Source organism: Pinus tabuliformis, chromosome 3_2, assembly GCF_031772625.1.
Source record: "Pinus tabuliformis cultivar Carrire ecotype Pingquan chromosome 3_2, CPIR1, whole genome shotgun sequence".
NCBI classification, from domain to species: Eukaryota; Viridiplantae; Streptophyta; class Pinopsida; order Pinales; family Pinaceae; genus Pinus; species Pinus tabuliformis.
In genome coordinates, this window is record NC_142302.1 from 82402024 (window position 1) to 82427966 (window position 25943).

Genomic DNA, 25943 nt, shown 5'->3' on the forward strand with positions numbered 1-25943 from the left:
CCTTTTTGGTCTTTTAATACTCAATTCCCTGATTGTCTTTGCAAAAATTGGTATTTCCTTAATGGATTGTAGCAAAGGGATTTTTATGCAAACATTCTTCAGTTCATCTATCATATCGTAATCAGGCAATAAAATTTGTTTTCCTACCCCTTTATCAATATTTAATCTTTCAGGAAAAGGTGGTGTTTGGTAGATACTGAAGGTTGTTCTATGATAAGAGTTGAGTTTGTTGTCAGAATGTACAGGGGTTGTTTGTTTTTGAGATTTTTCTTCTTCACCAAGAGACTTCTCTTTTTTAGAGAGATTCTCCTTTTTAGATTCCTGAATAACAACTGATGGGGACTTCTTTTCCAATGCTCTACCAGATCCAAGTTGGACATTGTTTAGATCTAGTGGAGTTATCATGTAGGTTTGGAAATTATGTCCTTCCATATTGTAAATAGGTTGTGAATTTTTATTATTGTTTGGATTTGGAAGTGGTTGAGTAGACAAATGATTTGGTCTTTGCGGAAATGGTAATGAAAGTTGTGGATTTGGATTTTGAGGTTGAGTTGGTTGAACATGTCAAAGAAAATATTGTGGTGGAAAAACAAGATAGGGTTGTTGATATTGATGATATTGAAGATATTTTCCATAAGAATTTTTCCATCCTTGTGCCCAAGGTTGAGGCCAATATTTCCAAGGCATGGGTGCAGTCCAATTGTTTTGTGATGGTTGTGTAAATGCTTGAGTGTTAAATCCCTGAGTCATATTTGGTTGTGAATTTTTCCATGGTCGTTTAGCAATAAAACAGAGGGGATCTATTTGATTTGGTATTATTTCCTCTTGATAAAGAACTTTAAGACCTGGTATTGAAGGACATTTTTTTGTATCATGATTTTCTGCATACATAGCATAGGTTTCTACACTTTTAAGTCAAGAGGGCATTCTTTCAGAGCATGTTTCTTTCTACATTTGGGACAAAAAATTGACAATGCAAAATTTTCAACATTTTGCTTGTTTTGCACTTTAAGGGTGTTTATTTGTTCACTAAGACTTTCCAAAATGTCTATTTTGAAATTGTCAAGCAAATTTCCTAATTCAGCCCTACTTACAGTCCCAGCTGCAGATTTATTAATCTTAGACATGATAAGATATCTTGGATTTTTCCCAGTTCTTGCCTTACCTCTTGAAATGTGTATGCATAACTCACAAATTTCTCCAAATGATAACTGAGAAATATCTTCCTTATCCATCAAATTGAGAAGATCAATCCACTCATCTCTGATGGATTTTAATAAGAGAGCTTTCAAATTTTCTTCATCCAGTTCATGCATTTTAGCCGTTTTAACATTATAAGCAAATCTTTCAATGAAATCTTCAAGATTTTGATATTCTTTCTGCATCATTTTAAAGAATTCATCCTTAAGATTATGGGGCATACAATAATCCTCATATTTCTCTAAGAATGTAGTTTTCATTTCTTCCCATGTTCTTATAGAGTGTGCTCCTAAGCCCATGAACCATTTTAACACTGCATCCCTAAGAGTTGTTGGAAACAATTTCAACTTTTGAGGGTCAAGAAAGTAATCATAAGATCTACACAAGTATTCAAACTCAAAGAGAAATGTTTCAGGATTCTCACTTCTTAATCCATGAAAGTTTGGAAGGATAGAGAGTGAGATGTTTTTCATTGTAGATGTTGTATCTTCATCGAGGATAGGAAATAAAAAAGGTTCTGGATCTCCCCTACCTCCTCCTCTTCCTCTTCCTCCACCTCTCCCTCTTCCTCCACCTCTATTTCCTCCTCTTCCTCCTCTAATCCTAGGTTGTTCACCATTAACATTATGTGCCTCTCCTTCCCCTTCTCCATCCATTGTAGATTCTTTAGAACTAATATAGGGTTCCAAAATTGGGTTTTCTAGTTCTTCTTCTAGTTATTCTATTTTTGGTTCTTCTATCAATGGTAAGTTAAAATAAGTTTCTTCCTGTTATTCTTCATTAGGGATCTCTAGCTCTTGTCCTAGAAGTCTTTCTCCAGTTGAAGATAGGAAAACTACTCCTTCTGTTGGGGATGTAGGATCTTCTTCTTCTATTAGTGCTTCGATTGATGAATCTCTAGGTTGGATTTCATATCTAAGTACCTCAGGAAGTTTATGTTTGCCTGCAAATGATGGAATATGATTTTGAGTGGATGGTGTGGCACTACGAGGTCATGGTGGGGTGAGTGATGTTGTTGGAATTAAACTTTTACCTCTACCTACAAATCTACCTCTAGAATCTCTTTCCCTATGCATATCATTTTTGTTTTTTTTAATAAAAAGAAAAGACTCCTATTTACACTTCCCTAACAATGACGCCAAAATGTTTGGTAATTTAATTAACCTTAAATTACTTACAGAAATTATCGTCCAGGGATAGTAAGTTGATGAAGTGTAAGCGCACCGTATCTGCTTTAAGTCCTTGGTTATTCACATCAATTCTAAATTAAGATGAGTTATCAAAATATAAATTCAAAATTAAGTTATTGAAATGCACACAGGTAAAGAAACTATTCCTAGAAAATAAAACGATCACACTCATTTATCAAAGTCTACTTATGAAAAATCTCACACTCTGCTTCAAAAGAAAATCTCACAACTCTGCATATAAGTAAATCAATTCCACACCTATTGTAAATGAAAATTAATTGCACTCTTATAACTAATTATGAAATCCACACAACCAATACAAAACTCAGATTTATAATTCAATCTCACACTTGTAAAATGAAACTCAATTCATAAAACACACACACTCTGCTATATATCTGAAATATGCTTTGTAAGAATCAATTCATTTATCAATATAACACACTCTTGCATAAAATGAATCTCTACTTAAATATGTTCACACTTGCTCATTTACAAGTCACTCATGCTTGAAATATAACCTCCAAACAAATCCTCTGCTTTACGAAATACAATTTTACTCTTAGTACAAACTCACACTATTGTTCTCAATACTGTTTAACTTAATTCATGTGCATCTATACATAAAAGAGAAGGTTAGTAAAGTCATCATAATTTGAATCTAAAAGAAATTAAGAACGCATCTACTCAATTGAACAAAAAGCTTATGAAATTACACATAAACTCTATCTACCGAAGACAAATAAAAATCCTTACTACACGAAGGGGCCCACCACGAGAAGCAGGTAATCAAGCTATCAAACAAACAATCAACCACGGATGCAAATAGAAAGGTTCTTCATAAACTGAATTAAAAATAGAGTTTTGAGTCTTCACTGTGCATACATAAAATCACTGTGTTTATGTCTGTTGCGAGGTATTTTTATAATGCTCGTATCATTAAATGTTCAGAGCTTTATGCCTAACCTTCCTAACAGAATGCTAAAATTAACTACGAAAATCTAACATAACAAAATTCGCTCATGATTTTATATTAACAAAGCAAATCGTGAGGCGTATATCTCATTCCTCGCTCGCCTGTTATAGCTAACAAAGTTGACTTTATCCTTGACCACATAATTGGAAGCTTCGTTTATCAATCTTGTTCATGAAGGTAGGAGGGAATCATTGAGTGAATTGATCTCCATATTTCCATATATTTTTCTCTCTAGATGGCACCTTGGAACCTATCAAACCATGGACTTGGCTGCGGAATTAGACATTAGCTGCAAAATCATCCCAATTCGGTAGCTAAAACAAATATTAGACTAATAATAAAGAACATTATCAACTTATGAAATACAAGGCAATTATATACCTGCCATACCATAAATCTTGTGATTTGATGCCCATTGAGTGATTATGATGGTCAAAGAAGAACAAGATAGGTGAATAAGGGTGTAAAAAAGAAGCAATTATGAGGCTAAACACCACGACAACCTTCCTCACCTTTGCTAGTCACCTCAAAATCCTAACTGCCAAGATTTCGCTCTGCATGCATTCTTTCTTACTTGGCTACTTATGTGTAGTGCCTCTATATGTTGCATAACCTTTACCTATGCCAGTCTCCCTACTATGCGTTGGATGCTTCTAGTTTTGCGCCAATCTATTCTGCATGGTCTTCTGCACTATTGCAAAAAAATTCAAAAAAAAATCGACATTCAACAAGATCCCAACACAAAATTGTGGCTTGTACCAAGCCACTCAGTCGTCCTCCTATATCCATGGGTTCGGGAACAATCGTCTTTGCTGAGGTCAACTTTCTCCTCCTCATAGAGCAGTTTGTAAAGGCGGTCAGATGATCTAATTGTCCTGGAATTCTGATTCCACATAAGAGGGGAGTGCCATTCTCCTCTTCCTATAGTGCATTTTCACAAACAAAGAGTGTGAGCTTCCACTACTACTTTTGGATTGAGTTATATGGTTGTCTCTGACCTTTTTCTTCTTCATGCTACCCACCTTCTCATTTCTTTTGTAGTCTTTCCAAAATATTGGCAAGACCTCGACTTTATATGTATTTAGTTGATACTTAGAGGGTTAGTGTACTGAGTGATGCATCCTCAGTTACATGACCACATACATGCCCTATAGGTGGTCTCGGTCTATGTGATTTCCTGTCTAACTACCAAGGCGGGGTTATTTTTTTGGGACTTCTTATGCCACCCCCGTATGCATGAGAAGGGAACATCGTTCCACTATTGCAACCCCAATTATAGGGACCGCCTCAACATTGGTATACGAAATATATTTGTAGATCCCTCCCAAAATAGTGTTGGGTTAGCCTAACTAGTGCAACCATGATCCGCAGTTTCAAATATCTCTCTGAGCAGAAGTTTCCCTCCCTTTCTAGGCTGTCTAGTGTGATTAGAGTGTCATTAATAGATTAATTGCTTCATTTCTTCCATTTCATCTCTCTTGTCTTCAACACAACATACTGTTCTATAGAACCATGGAAATATATCTCCATGAGATGTAGGTTATTGCTCATTTTGTCTGCTTAGTCATTCCCAACCTTCTAACTTTACTCCCTTCCACTAGTGTAATTCCATCTATTCCTTGCGCCATTCTTGCACTACCCTTCTTCTCACAATGGTCAATTTCTCTACCTCTCTACACTCTTGCATACTCTTAGATTGACTCTATCGATCCCTTACTATCATCGCTCCTATGGCTGGTATTTTATAACCATCACGTCAATTACATCTCCCCTCACACCATCATTCCACTTATTGTTCTATCACCATACGCAGATCCCGATTGTTGTACGTTTGCATTAGACTTGTGTGAGATATTCTTACTCTTCAACTCGAAAGGATAGTGTGCACATGCCACCTCTTGGGATAGCACCAATTCATGCTCACTTTGTCCAGTCCTGCTCAACATTAGCCTCTTTCGTTCTTGTCATGTCAATACCAATGGGCTTGAAAGGATGGTCTGCGTGCTCTTCCCTATTGTCAAAAATCTGATTTGGGGATATTGTTAACCACTTTCTTTCAATTCAATAGTCATTACCATAATGGGGATGGTCATTCCTCTATTTTCATATGTGGTTCCTATCACATTGTCCACTATCACCTTGGCTCTTGCTTGAGCCTTTAGCTAAGACAATATGTTGTATGTTGCCAATTTCGTGCCAAAGGTAAAAATACAATTCCTCGTCCGACCATTTAACCTCTACATGCAGGTGTTGTAACCACCCCTCCCACATTTACTCACTTTAACTGGCATGCTAGGGTAAAAATGAGCTGAGGGCTACTATGACATGACCCAACCTACTAAGTACAATTAAGGAAGTGGAGTCGAAAAACTGGAATTTTAATGACCTTCCTCAGAAGCTACAAGAATCCTAGGAGCTAGAGAACCACTCCAAGTGGCCAAACCTTGAGATGGATTGCTTTTTTAGTGACATGGGCCTACAATCACATACATAAGCCTGTAAAGGTGCGGTTATAGCCCAAAACTTCCAGTTTAGAGGGTGCGGTCCTGGATTCTAAGCCACCATTTCAGGCTATCCTCCAGAACACTGCCTAAAACTCAATGAGACTTTCTAGAATGATAAATAACATCAGGGCAAATCCATTCATACAAAACTTGATCAAGCACTTTTTTTTTTCCAAAGGAAAAAACAGTAACTTTTTATTAAAAAGATAATGAAAAGTTACACTTACATATGCACTGAAATATTCTGTAAACCGCCACAAGGGCCCGAGTGCTTTTGCACCCAACGCATCGTTAGAAATCTAACGAGCACAAAGAAAAAAGAAAAAAAAGAGAGATAAGAAGAGAAGAGGAAGGAAGAGGCAGGAAACTGAAATTAAGTAAAAACCTCACTTCAAGTTTTCCTCCCCTTTTTCTTTTCGACCTTACGCCACTCTCCTTGAGTGGGCTCGATCGAAGCAATAACTATCTGGGTTTCTGCATTCTGTGGGCCAGTTTCTTTGTCTGAATCTGAGGTGTCAGAGTGGTGCTGTCGTTTGATGCCTCCCATGCTTGGATCCACTCTTGTCGTCTCTGTCTTGTAGTTCGGTGTGGCTTCCTTCTGATTCTCCATTTCTTGAGGTGTCTCAGTCTTCTTCGCAGGGGCCTCTTCCACCTCTGCTTCTGATTCTTCTTCCTCTGAGTCTGGGGGTGAAAATTTCCATCCTTTCTTCTGCTTCCCTTTCTGCCTCTTTTTATTGTTTGCTTTCTTGTCTTCTGGACATGAACTTTGCAGGTGTCCTGTCTGTCTACAGAGCCTGCATCTGAATGCCGTGTTTTCATAATCTAGTACTTGCAACCAGTTTTGTTGTTTGTAGATCAGCCTTATGTTGTCCGGCAGCCCTTTGCTTAAATCTACTTCCACACAGATACGTGCGAATGTGTAGATCCTTTCATCAATCCTTTCCAGATCCGTTTTGATATATTTCCCTAAACTGTTTCCAATGCCTTCCAAGACTTGTTCGTTCCAAAAGTGCAGAGGAAGATTGTATAGTCTGACCCATACCGGCATTTTGGTGACAGTCATTTTGTTTGGGTCAAAATCAGGAAACCATGGGGTCATAAAAAGCCCCGATGTTCCCCAAAACCATGGCCCTGTACTGATGACTATATCTCTGACCTCCTTGGATGTAAATTTGACTATAAAGAACCCCTTTGAGCATAGGTGAATATCACATTCCATGGTCCAGCTAGTGAAGATCCAATGGAATAGATCCAGAGGTTTTGGCCAAAAACTGTTGAAACGGCATATTAGGGCTTGCGTTTCGTAGGACTTTACGAAATCGTCAAGCCCTGAAGAATCTAAATTTAAGGCTGGTGTTTGCTCTGACTGATCTACTATGTATGGCCTGGGTATGTTTCCGCCTTGATCTGAAGAAGGCCCTATGTCTCTGCTGCCCTGAAGAATGTTTTTGTAGGATACACCTCCTTTGGGTTGCTGCTGGGGTGTAGATTTTTTCCCCTTGTCCCCCCTCAAGGAGCTTGGCTGTCCCTGAGGCATAGCCCCTCCTCTCAATCTGAAGTTTAATGTAATGGTTGATCCAGGCCCAATCTCATAGCTATCAATCGATCTGAGATCCTGGAGAGTCCGCCTGCCACTGATGAGATGTTGGATCTGAACTGGGTAACCCATTTCAGCCCAAATCTGTTGTTTCAGCTGCAGGGATGTGCTTCCTGCATGAACCCAAACTAAACAAGATTTTCCCTGAGGGGGTTTGATCAGAATATGAAAACAAGAAATTTTTACCTGCTCTGGCTGTACGCAGGCCTCCAGATCTGACCCAGATTTTGATTGTTTTTCCTTGAGCTTGTTTGGATCTGCTAATGATTTGGCCAAATCAGGAAGATCCACCCCGGATCTGCAAGTTTTTGCCCGATCTGATGTGCTATTTGCCGGATCGGGGTTCCTATTTGGGCTGTAGCTCTTTTGCATGATATTCTCTTCGATCCCTCTGTTAAGATGCAGCGTTGGGAGGATATGTGCCTAGATATGTGCTTCTAAGAGTAGGAGAAACTCCACACATCGCGGAACCATTTCCCTACTCCCATCCCCTGCTTGATCTACGGCTCTTCCAATCAAAGACCGCCCTAAGTCGGCAGATCGAGACCACAGCACTTCGAACTGAGGCATGGGAACTGTCGGACGCCTCTTTTCTCCATGATCGTATACAGATTTGCTATACCAATGTATAGCATTCATTGAGGAGGGCGTTTCATTAAGATACAGGGTAAGAACCTGTTGTTTTGGAGTGAAAAGCTCCGAGCACACGATTTCTGGTGCCGCCCTGAGGTAAACTACCTGCATCCTGAAGGAGGGAAAGCACACCAGTTGCAGGTTATTTTGATTCGATCCATAAAAAATCTTCTCCTCAGCAGATCCGGCCCAGGACCGAAAAGGGACACCGAATTCAGGGTATCCATCGGCCATGCGTCTAGCCGATCCATAGCCTGTCAGGTCTTTTGGGGCCGCGACGGCGCAGAGAACCTTCTCTGAAACCTAATTGCCAAAAACGCCTCCATCGCTCCCATCACTATCAATTCAACTTGATCAAGCACTTAACCTAACCATGACAATAATTTTGTCAAACATATGGTGAACATGTAATCTACAGGTCATGAATGCATATTTGAACATAGGGGCTTGAAACCTATTTAAGAATCACCAAGAAGGTCTAATTCCCTCTCATAATAGGTGCAATAACATTTGTTAGCTCATTCATTTATTAATTATTCATCGAATAATCAAAACATATCAAGAGCCATATCTAGAACATGTTATGGAACCATGATTATAGCCAACATATAACCATGATAGAACAACCATCATATACACATAATAACAAGTACAAGTACTCATAGAATACAATAGGAAAAGAGCTCTTATTAACATATGCAAAAGGAAACCAAGTCAGGGACTTCCACGTACCACCCGACCATAGATTGAGATGAACCAAATCTTTCTTTTAGCCAATTGTTAATTTTTCATAGGGCTATTTCTCTTTGCTTTGATAATTACATTTCTTCATTAACACATTAGGTTCACCACATAACATTATAACATTATTCAAAGTTACATCATTATTCATAATCATATGTGATTATGTAGAAAGAACAATATCATCATCATCAATGTAGCGGAACATAAAGGAAGAATAGAAGAAAAGCATTCACACATAGAGACACCAAGATTGGTCGAAGACCATGAAAAAACCCACTATGGGGAACCATTGCAAATTATTCTTCTTAGATTGTCATCAAATGATTCAGTAAAAGAGATTACAATGATCCATATCTTCATTTATGCAACTAACCAACAAAGAAACTACAACATCCATGAAATGAATGCAACTATGCATATACTCAAAACTTTGATTTTGAAGACTGTAGTGAACTGCCCCTACCTATAGTCAATTGCTGAACCCTGCGGTCACTGAGAAAAATCTTTGGAAGACTGAGATTTCATCTTTAAGGCCCTAGTCGCACGGAGGAGGTGACATGCAAGGAACTATAATTGTCCTAGTTGCTCCCTTAATCCTGGCATGCGAGCGACTGGGGTCGGATCTAGACTATGGAAACCCTAAACCCCTAGTCGAATGGATTGAGAGTTTTTAGTGTGACTGGAAGGCTATATGAGCTTCTGTGCATGCTACTACAGTTTAATCCTTCTTGTTATATGCCCGCAACTGGGGCCCAAAACCCTAAATCAAAGATGCGAGCCTCATACCCTGCAATTTCACCTCAGAGCGAACCTAATCCTCTATGGACGAGCCTCAGACTTGTGTGAGCCAAAAAAATAAGAAGATAGAAGAGTGTCTCATTATTGTGTCCAAATTAGGTAGAGGGAACTTGTATTTATATCCTTTAAAGGTGGTCCACTTTGCTCTAGGGCCGACCTTATCAATTGTGCACATGTGGGCTTTTCTTCATAAGTACACTTTCACTTATATGATTTGAGTGGTATTTAGGTCAATTTTGGTCCTCTCAAAAACATGAATTCAATTCAATCATTATCTCCATCAGGTGAGCCATCCAAAGTGGAATTTTACCACAGTTTCATATTTTTAACACTCCCTCTCAACTAGGGAGAAATCCACTTGCACCATGTCATGTATATCCTGTCACCAAATCATATCCAATCTCAAGTATCTCATCATTTTGTATCATAATGGATCATCTTAATTCAACTCTTTCTCATTCCTGCTTATCTCTTGATTGTCCCCGCTTGTATGCTAAATATTCTCGAATCTAGAAGAAGAATTTGTCATCGAAGGGGATCCTAAGCTACCACCCTATATTCATTGTGCTACTACCCGAAATATCTATCAACGGGCTACTGCTCGAGCATATAAGCAGGGAGTCAGATCTATGACCTGCATCATCATCGGAGAGCATATCATTAGGGAGCACATCTCAACCTAGAACCACATTGGGAAGCTACTACTCAACCTAGAACCACATCGAGGAGCTACCACTCAACCTAGAATCTCATGGGGGAGCTACTATTATGACACCATATCGAGGAATAGGTGATATAGGGGAGCTACTACTCATCCCTTCCTATTGCCTGTTGATATTCCCAACAATGACCCTCAATAATCATGTGGTAGAACACCTCCATCATAATCCAAGCTTATACAAGATACCCGACTTACCAAGAGGTAAGGATCACACAGCTCCAAGCCTCTTCAACCCATTGGCCAGATGGGGAGGGACAATCCTAACAAACCCTGTTTGTGGGTATGATGCCAACTAGGGTATACTATGAAAAGACCAAGATAGGGTAATATACTACTCCAACCTTATGGGTAATAGATAGAGGTGATACCCTATTGTCCAGAGTTTTCTCAACCCCAAGAGCCCTCTATCTCAATTCCACACCCTGGGAGCTCAGACAAGGGGGAAGAGTTGGCTTAATGTCCTCGATCAGTCCTGCTCTCTATACATCATAAACATATCATCGTGCTTATATCTGGTAATAATCATGTCTCAATAGCGGTTGTCTCCTGTTCATACAAGACATCAAATAAAATATCATATTAGTACATAAACAATTATACACACACACACACACACATATATATATATCATAAAAGGATACCATATTCATCCTCCCTCTTAAGGAGGTGCCAACCACAAGCTTAAGCTTGTCTCGTACAACAACATTGTCTCAATATATGAAGGTAACTTTGTCCCAGCTATATGCGAGATTCTATGCTAATCGGTTACCACTTTTTGTCATCATAATGTATCCATGTCATATCCAGATCCTGCTCAGATGACTCTCCAAGGAGCTTCTTCATCCTACCACATGGCTAGTCATTCTAGCAACATCATACTCAACCTTGGTCGTGCTATGGAATTCTCATCCAAGATATCATGGAAGGTCTCATATTAAGGTAGCATCCAAATGTGCTCCTCTCATCAATAATAATCCTAATCATCACAAGTACATCCAAGTAGTCACATATCGTAGAATGAATATCTCAGATAAAAAATCGATCATCCCATGCAAGTATCTTGAAGGATGCTTGGCGACAAATTAATGTATATGAAGTGGCTCAATCATGAATTCATTCAGGTTCTATGCACATCATGTATATATATAGATGGATGTTCAAAATGGTACATCAATGTTTCAATCAATTGTCGGTTACCAAGTCAATTTCATCAATATTGCTTCACAACTTCTTGAAATTCAATTAGAGTGCCAAGGATTTTCATTTCCACTTTCCAATACTTCTGCAATATCTTTGCAATATAGATTTTATTTTCCAAACTTCAAAAATCGATTCATCATGCCATGATTCAGTATTTCGAGCTTCAGAAGCCATCTCCCTCTTACTTTGATCATCATAGGCTCATTTCCTGTCAAGAGTAGACCATCAATATATAAAACTAAATTCAAAATCAAAGTCGTACCTTGGAACATTTCTAAAGTAGAGGTTTGGACCAACACATCATTTTGGCTTCACGAGATAACTATCAATGTGGACATATCTGGATCAAGGAGCTTGCTTCACACAGTGCTCTCTGCAAACATAATACTTTTCCAAACCAATATGTTCAGACTCATAATATTGTAAAATCAAATCAACTAAGTCATCTTATCAAAATTTTGGATGCAAGATCAAAACCAATATCAAAATCATCACAATATCACAGTATTAAATTCTTTAGACCAAGTGACACGTAGAGCTCTCATCAAGTCATGACTTAATCTATTATCAATCTAAATTTCATCAATTCATCCTCATGATAATAATATAATTCACTGGATGAAAATGCATACACCAAGGATAAGCCATGCAGGTTTCAACCATTCATTGTGAGATAACTTCATACTGAATCACAATTGTCAATACTTCAACCAATATGCTAAGAACGAGGAGGCCAATACAAAACCATTATCGGATACCAATATTAGTCATTGGAATTTTATATATCATTCTCATCAAGGCAAATCATCAGTCATCAAATCAAATCCTTAGTCATCAGGTCAAACCCCAAATTTGCTATCATAGAGAGATCTATAGTCCAGAACATATCTCAACATCAATTCAAAATTCTTAAGTTATTATCAAGCATCATGTCAAAACTCCAAACATTGCTCATTTATATCAATCAACCAAATCATGTCAAACTATTGTAGCACAAACTTTAAACATAATGACATATATGAATGCATGTCCTGGTCACCTGTAAACACAATTTCAGTATTATAGAAAAAATTCAAACTTTCCAACTCAGATATTTCTGATGTCTACTCCACATATGTAGGACTGACATCCTTTAGGTGAACATCTGATTTCATGCACAAAACTTCATTTTTTGTGTCCAGAAGGCATAGTCGCACCCATATGCATTTTTTGCGAGTGGTTGGGAGACTCTAGTTGCATCCTTAACCTCACTTCCATGTGGTTGAGAGGCTAAAATATCACTTGTGAGCTTGCTTCCATGTGACTGAGGCTTAGAGCAAGGGAAAACTCTCTCTCCTTAGATCAGAACTTTGTTGCAGATCAACAATGTTAGATGTTTGTCTTATTCATGCCCATAAATCATACTTTATCAGTAAAGAGTATATAATGATAATAGGAGAAGGGATATTATGGAGAGGTTCTCCCTCTGAATGGGAATCCACTTCAGTCATCTTCATTCATGCCATCAACCTGTCTATAATACTGTCATGCATAAACAAATTTGTTAGATCATAAAGTTAGACTATATCCACATATTCATTATGATCATATAAGTTAACATCAATTATGACATCATGACATCAATCGTTCATCAAGGGTTAGCGTCAAATATATAATAGGAGCATATTTCAAGAATTATGATCACAAAATTACTTCTTTGTCCATACCTCAATTCAATAAGTTAGGGCATTCTATTTTACCATATGCCACAATCACTAAGCACATCAAAATATAACCATCGTCAACAAAAGATCATGAATATCAATCTTATTGTTACACTTCTATCTTGGTGGCTACTATGGTTTTCATAAACAATATCAATAGTACCAAGTTACCATCAACTACAATCAAGGTGCTAGCCTTTTATGGAATCAAGATATCCAAAAATAATAGATGAAAAGTATACCAATATATCAAAGATCAATATTAAGTATCCTCATAGAATCAAGAAGTTCATTATGTAAGATACTTCTTCCACATCAAGTACACCATTTCATCATAAGAATAATGAATTCAAATCACTTTCATATGCATGCATGAACCATTTGATAAAGAGACATTCTCATAATACCTTAGGGCTTACCTTTGCCATAACATTGAAACAATATACCATGCATACCTTGCAATATTCAAATACTTGTGCATCCTTTTATTTGACATAGGCAACATGTGGCACTTAGTCATCTTTTCATTAAGTGCCTCCTTACCTTTTCCAACTCTAACTTTTCTTTCTTGCATCTCAAATGATCCTTAAGAAGGATCCTCTTATTACATCTCACTATGGAGGTTAGAAACATCCACATACTCAAATACACACCGAGGAAGTATAAGTAATGATCAAAACAATAATCAAATCTATAAGTCTAAACCAAAGTAAAGACATAAAGGAGCATCATAAGTCAAGATATACTTATCTTCAATGAGAGGTGATATTCTCCCTCTTAAACCAGCCTTCAAGATCCATCACTATCCATCGTCCACTTGATTCCTTCATTATTTCAACCAATTTTATCAACAACCAAGCCTACTAGAGGCTATCCCATCTAGGGCTTCATCAAATATGTCACAAGTGCTTGAGCATCTTCACATTGATCATGCTAGGTTTCATGTCTCATATCTTTTCCACAAACCAAGGTTTCTCTCAAGCCCTAACCTCATAATATCCATCAAAACCTAATACACAAATTGCCTAAGGTTATCTTCAAACCCTAGAATTAGTTTAGGTCTCCTCCATCTTCTCTTGCTTCCATTAAAGGTGTCTCCATGGGGGTGATCTCCATGACTTTTCTTTAGCCTATCTATGATATGATAACTTTTCATAGGGATGTATTGTTCTTTGCTTTGATAATTGCATTGCTTCATCAACACATTAGGTTCACCCCATAACATCATAACATTATTCAAATTCACATCATTATTTATCATCATATGAAACTATGTAGACAAAACAATACCATCATCAACAATGCAACGAAACATAAAGGAACAATAGAAGAAAAGAATTCACACATAGAGACACCAAGATTGGTTGGAGACCACAGTAAAACCCACTTTGGGGAAAACCCTTGCAAATTATTCTTCTTATATTGTTATCAAATGATTCAGAAAAAGATACTACAATGATCCATATCTTCATTTATGCAACTAACCAACAAAACAACTATGACATCCATGAAATGAGCCCATCTATGTATATACTCAAAACCCTGATTCTGAAGACTGTAATGAATTGTCACTGTCTGTAGTCAACTCCTGAACCCTACGGTCACTGAGTGAAATATTCGAAAGATTGAGATTTCATCTTTAAGGTCCCAGTCACATGGAGGAGGTGACATGCGACTGACTATAGTTGTCCCAGTAGCTCCCTTAATCCTAACATGTGAGCGACTAGGGTCAGATATGGATTATGAAAACCTTAAACCCCTAGTCGCTTGGACAAAGAGTTGTCCATCACAGATGAGCTTATGTGTGTGTGATTACAGTTGAACCCTTCCTGTTTTGTGCCTACGGAGGGCCCAAAACCCTAAATTAGAGATGCGAGCCTCGGACCCTACAATTTCACCTCAGGGTGAACTTGGTCCTCCGCGGACGAGCCTCAAACCCGTGCAAGCAAAAAAAACAAGATAGAAGAGTGCCTCATTATTATGTCCAAATGAGGTAGAGGGCACTTGTATTTATAGCCTTTCAAGGTGGTCCACTTTGCTTTAGGGTCGACCTTATCAACTGTGCACATGTGGTATTTTCTTCATAAGTACACTTTCCCTTATCCGATTTGAGTGGTCTTTAGGTCGATTTTGGTCCTTTCAAAAAGAGGAATTCAATGCAATCATTATCTCCATAAGGTGAGTTGTCCAAAGTGGAATTAACCCCAGTTGCATATTTTTAACACCAATCACTCCCATGCCATACTCCAAACATGAATGTGGGAACTCAAGACATAAACAACCAAGGATTCTCAGAGATTAAACCACCTCCACTCTCATGCTACTGTGATCCCACCAAACCGGTCAAGAGATCACTAAGCCCAAAACAAGCTTGGATGCATAAGAGTTTCTTCACCATTACCTTAAGGAATTTTCTTGTCTCTACCCACCTGTCGAGGGCTTCCCATATATTAAACCACCACCATCCCAAACCCTTGGGAATTTTTTTGAGATCATTTCACCCGGCTCCAAAATCTTCTGACAATGCAAAGCTCAACCAAATAAAAGAACCCCATCACACCATAACTATCCGAAAATGACAAGGCAAGGCTGAAACCACTATCACACTTGGAAAAACCCATGTTAATGACAACAAGAGAACCAAATACACAAATGCATGTACATTGCATTCATAAGCTAGCTACGAAATCACACATGCAACCTATTACCTGCAAGTCTTCCTGTTGAAGCTGCTTGATCCAACCTTCCTTGCTTGTCCTTTTCTTTCCTTTGCCTTCCTTTCTACAATGCTAGAGCACTCCAAGAATGCTCTAAGTGTGCAATAGTATGAGAGAATAGAGAGAGAGCTCCAAATATGAACTGACAAAAGCTATGAACTGATCCTCATAAGCCATTTTATCATTAAGACCTCTATTTTATTCATTTTCCTCTATTTTTCCTTCAATTTTCCTCTCATGCAAACATATGACCTTTCATTTCCCTTTTCTTCTATTTTCCTTTATTTTCATAAATAAAATGCCAATTAATGCTTCTTTGCCTTTGTGAATGCCTTTTCCAATTCCTTAGCCATAATAAACCAAAATGAACACCCACTAGGATGTTTTTCCCAACATTCATATTGGAATGTGTGTCCCATGGCCTTGGTCTTATTTTGCCTTTATTAACTTTATTACATGAACTTTTAACTAGATGTCGTTACATGTGTTCTTTGACTGGACTGCCCCCAACATTGTGAACTAGCTACTCTAACGCTAATACTGCATGTAACTCGCTCAGTGTGTAGTGTTCCACTTTCACACACAATGTGACTTATTTTGCGATCACCCAACAACATATACTACTGAAAACAAATGATAAATACTACTCATTAATTCTAATAAATGACAAAACTTATCCTCAAATCACAAACAACACACTTTATTTATCTACAAAAAAGGTAGAGTTTCTCCTGCCCCCCTACACATGGTGCACAAGAGTTTGACTGTCTCTGTATAATTTCAACCAAATTCCATTAACAAATCCTTCACACAGGGTACCATCCAATTTCTTCAGTTGTACTGCTCCAGTATTTGCCACATGCTGAATAATGTATGGCCCCAACCAATGCATCTAAAATTTGCATGGATGCTTCAGGAACTTGTTGTCATACAACAACACTAAATATCTAAGCTAAAATGTCTTCTCTTTAATTCTTCTATCATGCCATGCTTTATCTCTCGCTTTCTGCACTTCCTGGTGAAATATGGTTATTGCATGGTCCTCCTCCAGTTGTAGTAGCTCTTGTAATCTCTGCTCCACTGTGACAGGTTTTGTCAGTTATGTGGATTTTGCAATGCATAAGCTATGTACCAAAAAATCCATTGGCATTACTACCTCCTGCCCATACACTAACTAGAAAGGCGTCTATCAAGTGAAATCTTTACATGTGGTCCTATATGCCCATAGGACCATTGGTATCCTCAAATCCTAATCATCGTATTGCATGTTGCACGCCTTGGTGAGTGTAGTGTCTAGTATGTAGTTAAATTCCTCCATTGTACCATTAGATTGTGGATGGTAGGGAGCGCTCTTTTGATGATAAATCTGAAACTCCTCTGTCAACAATGCAATGGTCTTGTTCAGAAAATGAGTGCCTTGATCACTCATTAAGATCCTCAAACACCCAAACCCAGTCATTACATTGTCAAATTGGAAACATGCATTTGTTTCTGCACTACAGTCTTTAACTAGTACGACTTTTGCCCGACGTGTCAAATAATTAGTGGTAGTTATAGTGTACCATGCATCAATCCTCCTTCTAGGTGGGCTGATCAGGCCCACAAAATCAATTGCCCATTTGTTGAATGGTTATAGGGCGAGTTGGGGAACCAAGGGCATATCATCTCTTCAGGAAGGCTTCCCCACTCACCGACATATGTTGTAGTCCTTACAAAATTCTTTGGCATTATTTTGTAGAGTAGGCCACCACAGCCCTGTGCGGAAGATATTCTACATGGTGGCCTTTCCTACATACTGTCCTCCAACAACACCTGCACGTGCCTTTGTAAGTATCATGGGCTGCTCATGCTCTAGCAAATATTCGTGTAGTATCCCACTTGCGCCAACTTGTATAGAAAACCCGTGATTAGCTGATAATCTATTTCTTTTACCACCAATTATTTATTCTTTGTGATAGTATACCCCTCTGATGCCATTCCCGTGCTAAAAAACCTTGCAATTTCAACAAAATTATCATCTACCATAGTCACAACAAAAACCTATGCATCAGGCATATTTCCCTCCAAATTATGCGCATCCTCTCATGTGGTCAAGCGCCACAGATGATCATGCATTGCATTCATTTTACCAACTTGGCTACTACTTGAAAATCATACTCCTGGAAATATAACAACCATATGCAAATCTTACCCCTCAAAGACAGGGTTGTTGACAAAGTACTTTAATGCATAATGGTCCATGTTCAATTTGAATTTATTATCTAACAAATAGTGTCTAAGCTTCTAAAGCGTGTACACCATCATGAATCTTTCTCTTTCTGTCATTGTGTAGTTCTTCTCTATTGTGGACAACTTCCTGCTAGCAAAAGAGATGGGTTGATCTATTTATACTTCCCTAGGTTGTGCTAAGATTGTGCCCAGTGCAACCAATGAAGCATCGACACGCACATGGAAATTCTTCTACGAATATGGGAATATGAGTATCGACGCAATCACCTGTTTCTCCTTTAAAGTGTCCAAAGCTTGATGGAACTCCTCATCCCACTGGAACCTGGTCTGTTTCTTCAAAAATTTCTCCATAGGAGCAATAATCGGGCGTATCCCTGGATAAAATTATGATAATACCCTGTATGCCCCAGAATAAACTACAATTGTCTGACTAATGTAGGTGGTGGTGGATCCACAATCACTACAATCTTGGCTAGATACACCAACACACCTTGTTTATAGACTACATGCCCCAAGATAATATCAAAAGGTGAACACAATATACACTTCTTTATATTCAATGAAATATATAGTTGTTTGCACCTATCCAAAATTAGTCACAGAACCTCAACGTGCTTCTTTAATAGGCTGAACACAATCCAGTCTTCGAAATAAACTTATAAGAACTTATGGATGAACTCCTTGAAGGTTGCAACCACTATGCGTGAAAAAATAGCTGGTACATTCTTCAAATTGAATGGCATGACTGTATTCTAAAAACATACCCATTTTGTTGTGAAAGTGGTCTTATGTCAATATTCCTTTGTAATATTCACTTGATGATAACCAAAAAACCTATTAGTGAATGAATAAGTCTCTTGTCCACCCACATTCTCCAATATCTCATCAGTAAATGGAGTCAGGAAGGGATCATGTGCGCAAGCATCATTCAGATTCCAAAGGTCCACATAGATTCTCATTTCTCCTGTCTTCTTATTTTGGGCTACAATAAGGTTGATCCAATCCGACTCCTCCATGGAATTAATGATTCATGCATGTAAAATTTTATCCAATTCTTGCATGACTTTTTCTTTATATATCATATTCAATCGATAAGGCCATTGCTTTACAAGCTCGGCATCGAGCTTCAACGAAATATTCATCATGCCCATTTCTCCTACACTTCCCTTCATTTCCTGAAATGTGTTAGAGAACATGTCTCGATACTGATGCAATAGATCGAGAACCTTTTCTACTATTTAATTATCCTAGTAATCTTCGATGATCGCCATTTTAGGTTTGGCCTCTGTCCCAATATTCACCTTTCTATTTTTTATCAGTTGTGCATAGTCAGTGGACCATAACTCTGGTCCACTCATTACATACTCTCATTCAACTTCTGGAATTTATGTGTTCCTAGGATCATCATTGTCCTCTCCTAGCTCTGCTAGATTATAACATTCCATAAATTATTGTACCTTCTATGAATGCTTGTGCTTAGGACATAATGACGCATTTCTTAGCACCATTGACTCCCCTATAGCAAATATCTTACGCCGCAACACCTTCAGAGATTTGCCAAGTGTTGGCTCCTCCTCTTCAAAACTAAAAGTGGTATTAAAATTATACACCATGTTGTTTGGGACCATTGTGCCTCTGCACACCTCCAAATCAATATATCAATTCATGGGGACAATGTCTAACATATATACAAATCGGTGTACCCACTCGTGTTGTAGTACATTTTCTCTAGTCCAGGTTGCAACACACTGCTTCAAATGAATCCTTGGACACTCCATTCCCCCGTAATTTTCATTAGGGACCCCTGAAGTGGTCCCAAATATGATGCAGAGCAACTGTCTACATTGTTCCCATCCCTTGATCTAACTCTTGTGTGCAGTACACTACCTAGCTAGGATTGCACGGAATGCAACATCTAGTGTGGGAACCCTCTACTGCTCTGGTACCTTATCCTCGAAGTTCGGTACAAAAATTATTACCTCTAACATTCCATAAAAATGAGGCAGATTATGCACTTCGGTTCCTATTCAATTCACTGCCCTGGTGAGGTGCGTCCACCTTTCAGTGCTTACTTCGTGCAATTTACTCTGTCAAATTTCCAACACGTCCTTAGAGTCAGAAGTGCAAGATCCCACACTATGCCAGCTCAACATTCCATATATATTAGGATTCATGTAGCCTTTCGTGTGGGCTATCACATTATAAATATTTTCCAACTCTTTTCGACTTAGCTCTTCCTGAACTGGCTCAATATATTAGTATCCTTCCCGTTGGTCCAAAGGTGTTGCCACTCGAACTTCCCTTGCCACAAATATCATCTGCCATTTCTTTAGGTTGATAATTACTTGATTGTCAAATTCGTATTACATCCCTAGGAGAGCAGGGTATGGATCAATGTCATCGACGATCTTCATGACCTTAAAATCAATGATACTTCTGACTCCATCAATATCTACTAGCACACCCATCAGTCTACTAATTGGGAAGATACGATGTTAATTGGCTAGTCTTAGTTGAACAGGAGACCATGTCAGCTTTGGCCTCCCCGTCATCTCCCACATACTCTTTGGAAAAATATTCACATCGGAACCTAAGTCTAATATAATATTGTCCATCTCATTCTCCCACTCGTGTGCCGAATCAAAATTCCTTTCTCATCCTATTTCTTTGTGCTACCTAGTTTATTACGCACGATGAATTTCATGCGGTAGATAGCTTAGGCTCATTAGTGCATTGTTCTACCATACTCTTGAATTTATCTAGCACCCGTTTATTCATTACCAACTCAAGACAACTTTGTAACTAGTTCTGAACTAGATCTACTTCTGTCATGGGCTCCTTGCAGGCAATGTCATCATAGATGGCCGACATCACAACCCCTCAAAATACCTCTAGTCTATCCCATTCCACAACAACCATCTCCCTCTAGGATTATTTGTATGTTTCCCTCTCTTTGGCTAGATCAAACCGAGGAGGAGGTTCAGGTGCCCTTCTAACCCACTGCGACTGCTAAGCCCGGGTTTTACAACATCAAACCTTGTCATAATTCCTCCTCACATTACTACACCAAATTGTGGATGGGATTTATAGGGTTTGACCATTATTATTTGTACACTTGACCCCTTATTGTCTTATCATTTGGCAATCACCTAAGGGTGATTTTCAGTCGTATGGTCCAATGCTCTACAATATGTACACGTACAACAGGGATTAGGGAAATCTCGTTAAAGGTGTCCTTGTTGTCCATAATTATAACAAATAATCAATCCTTGACCTCTTCCAAACCCTCCTCTTCCTCTAGATGGTCCTCCTAAGCCCCTAGCTTCCATCCCTTGTCCTCACCCAGTTCCTGCTTGATTAGAACCTGGTTGATTGAAGTTTGTTGTCAAAACTTCAGTTCCCTTAGGTCTTTGTACTTGGAATGAATCAAATGTTCGTTCACACTTTAATTATAATGTGTGGAAATGGTGGATATCATGCTCCATTGATTTACAAAAATCACAAAACAAAGTTTGTGCCAATGCCTCATATTTTTGCATCATTGGATAATTTTGTGGGGTATGGATCCACACATAAAACTTCACACCATAGCCCTCTACCCTTCGCAAGTAGGTTAGCTACGCCTGTAACCATATAATCTGTTAGCAATTTACTTTCATTTATGTAGTGGCCTTCTGTCCTACAGATGGTACAACACACCTCTTCTCACTTCTCCTTCCCCTTAGTAAGATTTTGCAACTAAAGGGTCAACACAGCTGGCTGAGACAACACTTGCGCCATACCATTGTTCTGTCCACATCCAGTTGGAGAAGCTTCCAAATTTAGCGAAATCTCTAATACTTCTGATTGTTAGTTGATTCACTATTGTGTCAAAGGTATTGTAAAATGCCACAGTAGTCCAATGATGAACCACTCTTTATGCTATGCATTCGGGATCTCGAATGTTAGTCTATCCTTCAAGATCTTGAATCTCTAGTCGAAATTCCATACAAATTCGCTTGAAGCTTGATTGATCTCCTTTATCTTAGTAATACATTGATATTTAGGCTTTGACTTCTTAAACTCCGAATCAAATCTTTCTTAATTCCATTAAGCGACTTGTTTTATCAAGTTGGAGTCATGCTCGCTCTTGAATGTCATGTACCATGCCAATGCGCAGTCCATAAAGGAAGCCTCCAACTACACAATCTTTTTTATCTCATCCTCGACCTACTTTGTTGTCCAAATAGCCTCACAAACAAACAAATTTTGTTTTGGGTCCTCGTTCCCAGCACCATGGCATCCTCAACTCTAGATTTTCCATTGTGTTCGGTGCAATACTACTTGACGAAGTACTTCGAGTTTCACCTGCTCCACCACTAGATAACTGTGCACCAGTTTTCACAACAGACTGATCCTAGGTACCTTGCGACACTCCACTTATTGCCTGACCAATTCCACTGCTACTAGTACCTCCGCCCCCTTGAATATGATTCCCTTCGACAATATTTGTTACCATGTGCTGAGTACTTACCTCTATATTTGTTAAAGCGTGTGGGGTCATGGGTTCAACACGAGGCATAGTCTAAGCTTGCTATTTAGGGTTCACGACCTCCATAGCATGTGGGGCTAAAATATTGGTACTCCTCCTCCTATGCCTCAGTACAAGGTGTATCAAACTATGTTCCCTCACAACTTTGATCACTTGGGCTGCTCTTCATCCTTTGGTGGCCTCTTCTCGCCCCTCTCCCTGGGCTTCTCCTTGTATGAGTCATCGAAATTGACTGGCCTCCTCCCACATCACTCTGTTGAAACCTCCATCCACTCCTCAACGTGTCACCTTGAAAACTCTTTATCTCTATACTATCTCTTTGTCTTCTCTTATGCAGTTCATTACTCGTTGTCATTCTCCACCACAGTTTTCCCACTATCTCTTATTCCTCTTCCTTCAAACTACCTCCTAGCTCTCCCCCCTTCCCCATAGCACGTGAATGATTTAGTCGCTCATGGTGTTCGATTTCATGGGTAGGACTCTGTGGTCACACAACAAAATCTTTATTAACAAAGGTAATGATTGTATAAATCTTTCTCGAGGGCCCTGCTAACCTTGTTGGCATTTGGACCAAAAAATGGATCCAAAACACTCTTGAAGTATTCAAGAGTTGATTAGGATCCTCCCAAGATCGAAGCAATCATATTCCAAAAGCCCTTAGAGAGGTAGAAATATGCTATCGGGAGGCTAAAATACTCCAAAACAGTGGAAAAACAGAGTATTGCAGGCGCGAACAGAGCAACGCACAGCTACTGTTAGATTTGGCTGTTCAACGGCCCAGATTTAACCAACTCAATTGCAATCGACCAAGTTGAAGGGACAATTAATTGGTGAGTCACATCGGTAGTCGTGGTGGTGGAAAGCATAATCTATAAAGCCCCGGTGTTGAGCAATTAGCGATTGCAATCGGATCGCATTGCTACATTGCAGCGAAACATTACCAAGAGTCGGGGGGCCCACATCACATCACAAGTTCAAAATCAGCAGGAACATACGCCATGTTATATGAAGACCGTTGGCTAGAGCGATATGCGATTGCGATCAGATCGCATCACAAGATCACATCGGAATATTGTGAAGGAGCAGGGCCTCTATGCAGGTGGTAACGCCGATTGCGATGAGTCCCGAACTCAAAAGGGTTCAGGAATGAAATCCATAAGATTTGAAGTCCGGAGGGAGGCAAATTTTCATGTACTTCCCGTGTTTTTAAGTATTTCAAAATACAAGGGGAACAAAGGAACTAGGCCGGCTGTGATAGACGACAGAAACCCAAGGGGCAGAACCAATGAGAGAATAGGCCATGTTTAAGGAATTTTGAGGTCCGAAAAGAACAAAGAAGGGAGAGATTTACACAGTTGCAACATTTTATGTATGAAATAGAAAACATTCATGGTTATCATTTGAAAGGGACTGTTGCAGGGATTTCATAGGCCCAATAGCCACTCCATTTGCAAGATCAGGTGGCCAACCATCCTTAGAAGCGTTGTGCAGAAATGTTTACATGCTATAAGAGGGATTCGGCCGGGATACAGAGGCCGGCGGACAGATACCGGAAAGGGAAAGAGGGGCCATAGCACGCTGCAACCCGAATCAAACGAGATCATGGAGCATCGATGGTCCTACTAGCATAGCAACCGTCATAACAAACATGATGGGGCATCTCTGGCATGAGAGAGCTCCCAGGCATCACAGCAGGCTGCCCAAAATATCTGAATATGGTTATTCCTCTATCAGAAGAGGAAAACCATCGAGCCATGCCTGCCTATTGAGGGAATCAAATGGTTAAGGGATAGATCAGACAAGGTTAAAACTCTGAGCCTTCTAGAGAGCTCAGGAGCATTGTAAAGGGCCTATAAAAGGTAGAAAACTAGATGTAACAAGGGTTCAACTTTTGGAGATCATTCCTCCTCTGTTCCTTCAAGCTTCTCATCTGCATTCTTTAGTAATATAAGCTTCTTTTGCTATTATATGTTTAATGTCAATTTCTCTTTTGTTCTATGCTTGCACTTGAACAATTGTTCAGGTTTTCTTTGATTTTAAGGCCAGATAACTGTCATCTTATCTCTGCTTTGATATATTAGATTTGCAAGCTTCTTTGCTACCTGTAGCTAGCCATTTATATGTGTTATTATATATGCATCTGCCAGTATAGTCAACAAGTTCATTTGCTGCCTATAGCTAGCCATTCATATATGTTCAGGTATGCAATCTGCTGGTACTGTCAGTATTCTCCATCTATCCATTAAATCTACAAATTATTGAGCATTAGTGGTCTAAAGCCTTGTGCTGTTGGGGGTGTTCATGCATGTCTTGAGTGAGAATAGATCTAAAATGGTTATCTGACTTGATCCAAACAATCATCTATTCCAGTAGTTCAGAGAAAATACTGAAGATTATATGTTACCAGGCATCTCTGAGTTGCAACCTAGGAGAGTTTCCTGGAGTGCAAACATAATTGGCGCCGTTGCCGAGGAGAGGAAACTGAAGCTCAGCTTCCCTAGGAAACGACACGGACCCAACTTTGATGATAGACAAAGTCTGGGCACTTTTTTGGTTGTAATCATCTATCTGGTGACTCTACTAGAGGCCGAACCTCTTGGCGACTCCACTTCATAATTCTGGCTCAGTTTGTATGGCATACTAGGAGAAATCCTCAGAAATCGCAAGCTGACCTAGTACCTGACCCTGAAAAGACCATCAAAGAGAAGAAAGTATTGCAGAAAGGAGCATCAGGTTCAGGTAAACCTAAACAATTTTCTATATCTCTTCAAGAAGATCCTGCAATAGAACAAATACATGTTGAGAGTACAGATTCTAATACTAGCAGTGAAGAAAAACTCTCAGAAATTCATAAAGCTCCTTATTCTTTAGTTTCTCCTTTTGTTTTCAGCCCAAAGGGAACCTCACCTCTTATCCATCATACTCCTTTGGTCTCATCAGTCACTCCTTAGCCTTCTGTCATTCAAACTTCTAGTACTCTTTAAGTCACCACAGCTATGGCAGGTCCACAAGTACCCACCAAAATGGAAAGAATCATAGTTGCTAGTTATGGACCTCTAATACTACCCACTCCTTTGAATGCTATGCTCACTGGAGAATATCAGAAGTATATGCCTAAGTTCACTGGGACTGAAGGTGTTACTGCTGAAGAACACCTTGAGTCATTTTATAGCTATGCTGATAATATGGACATTAGTGAA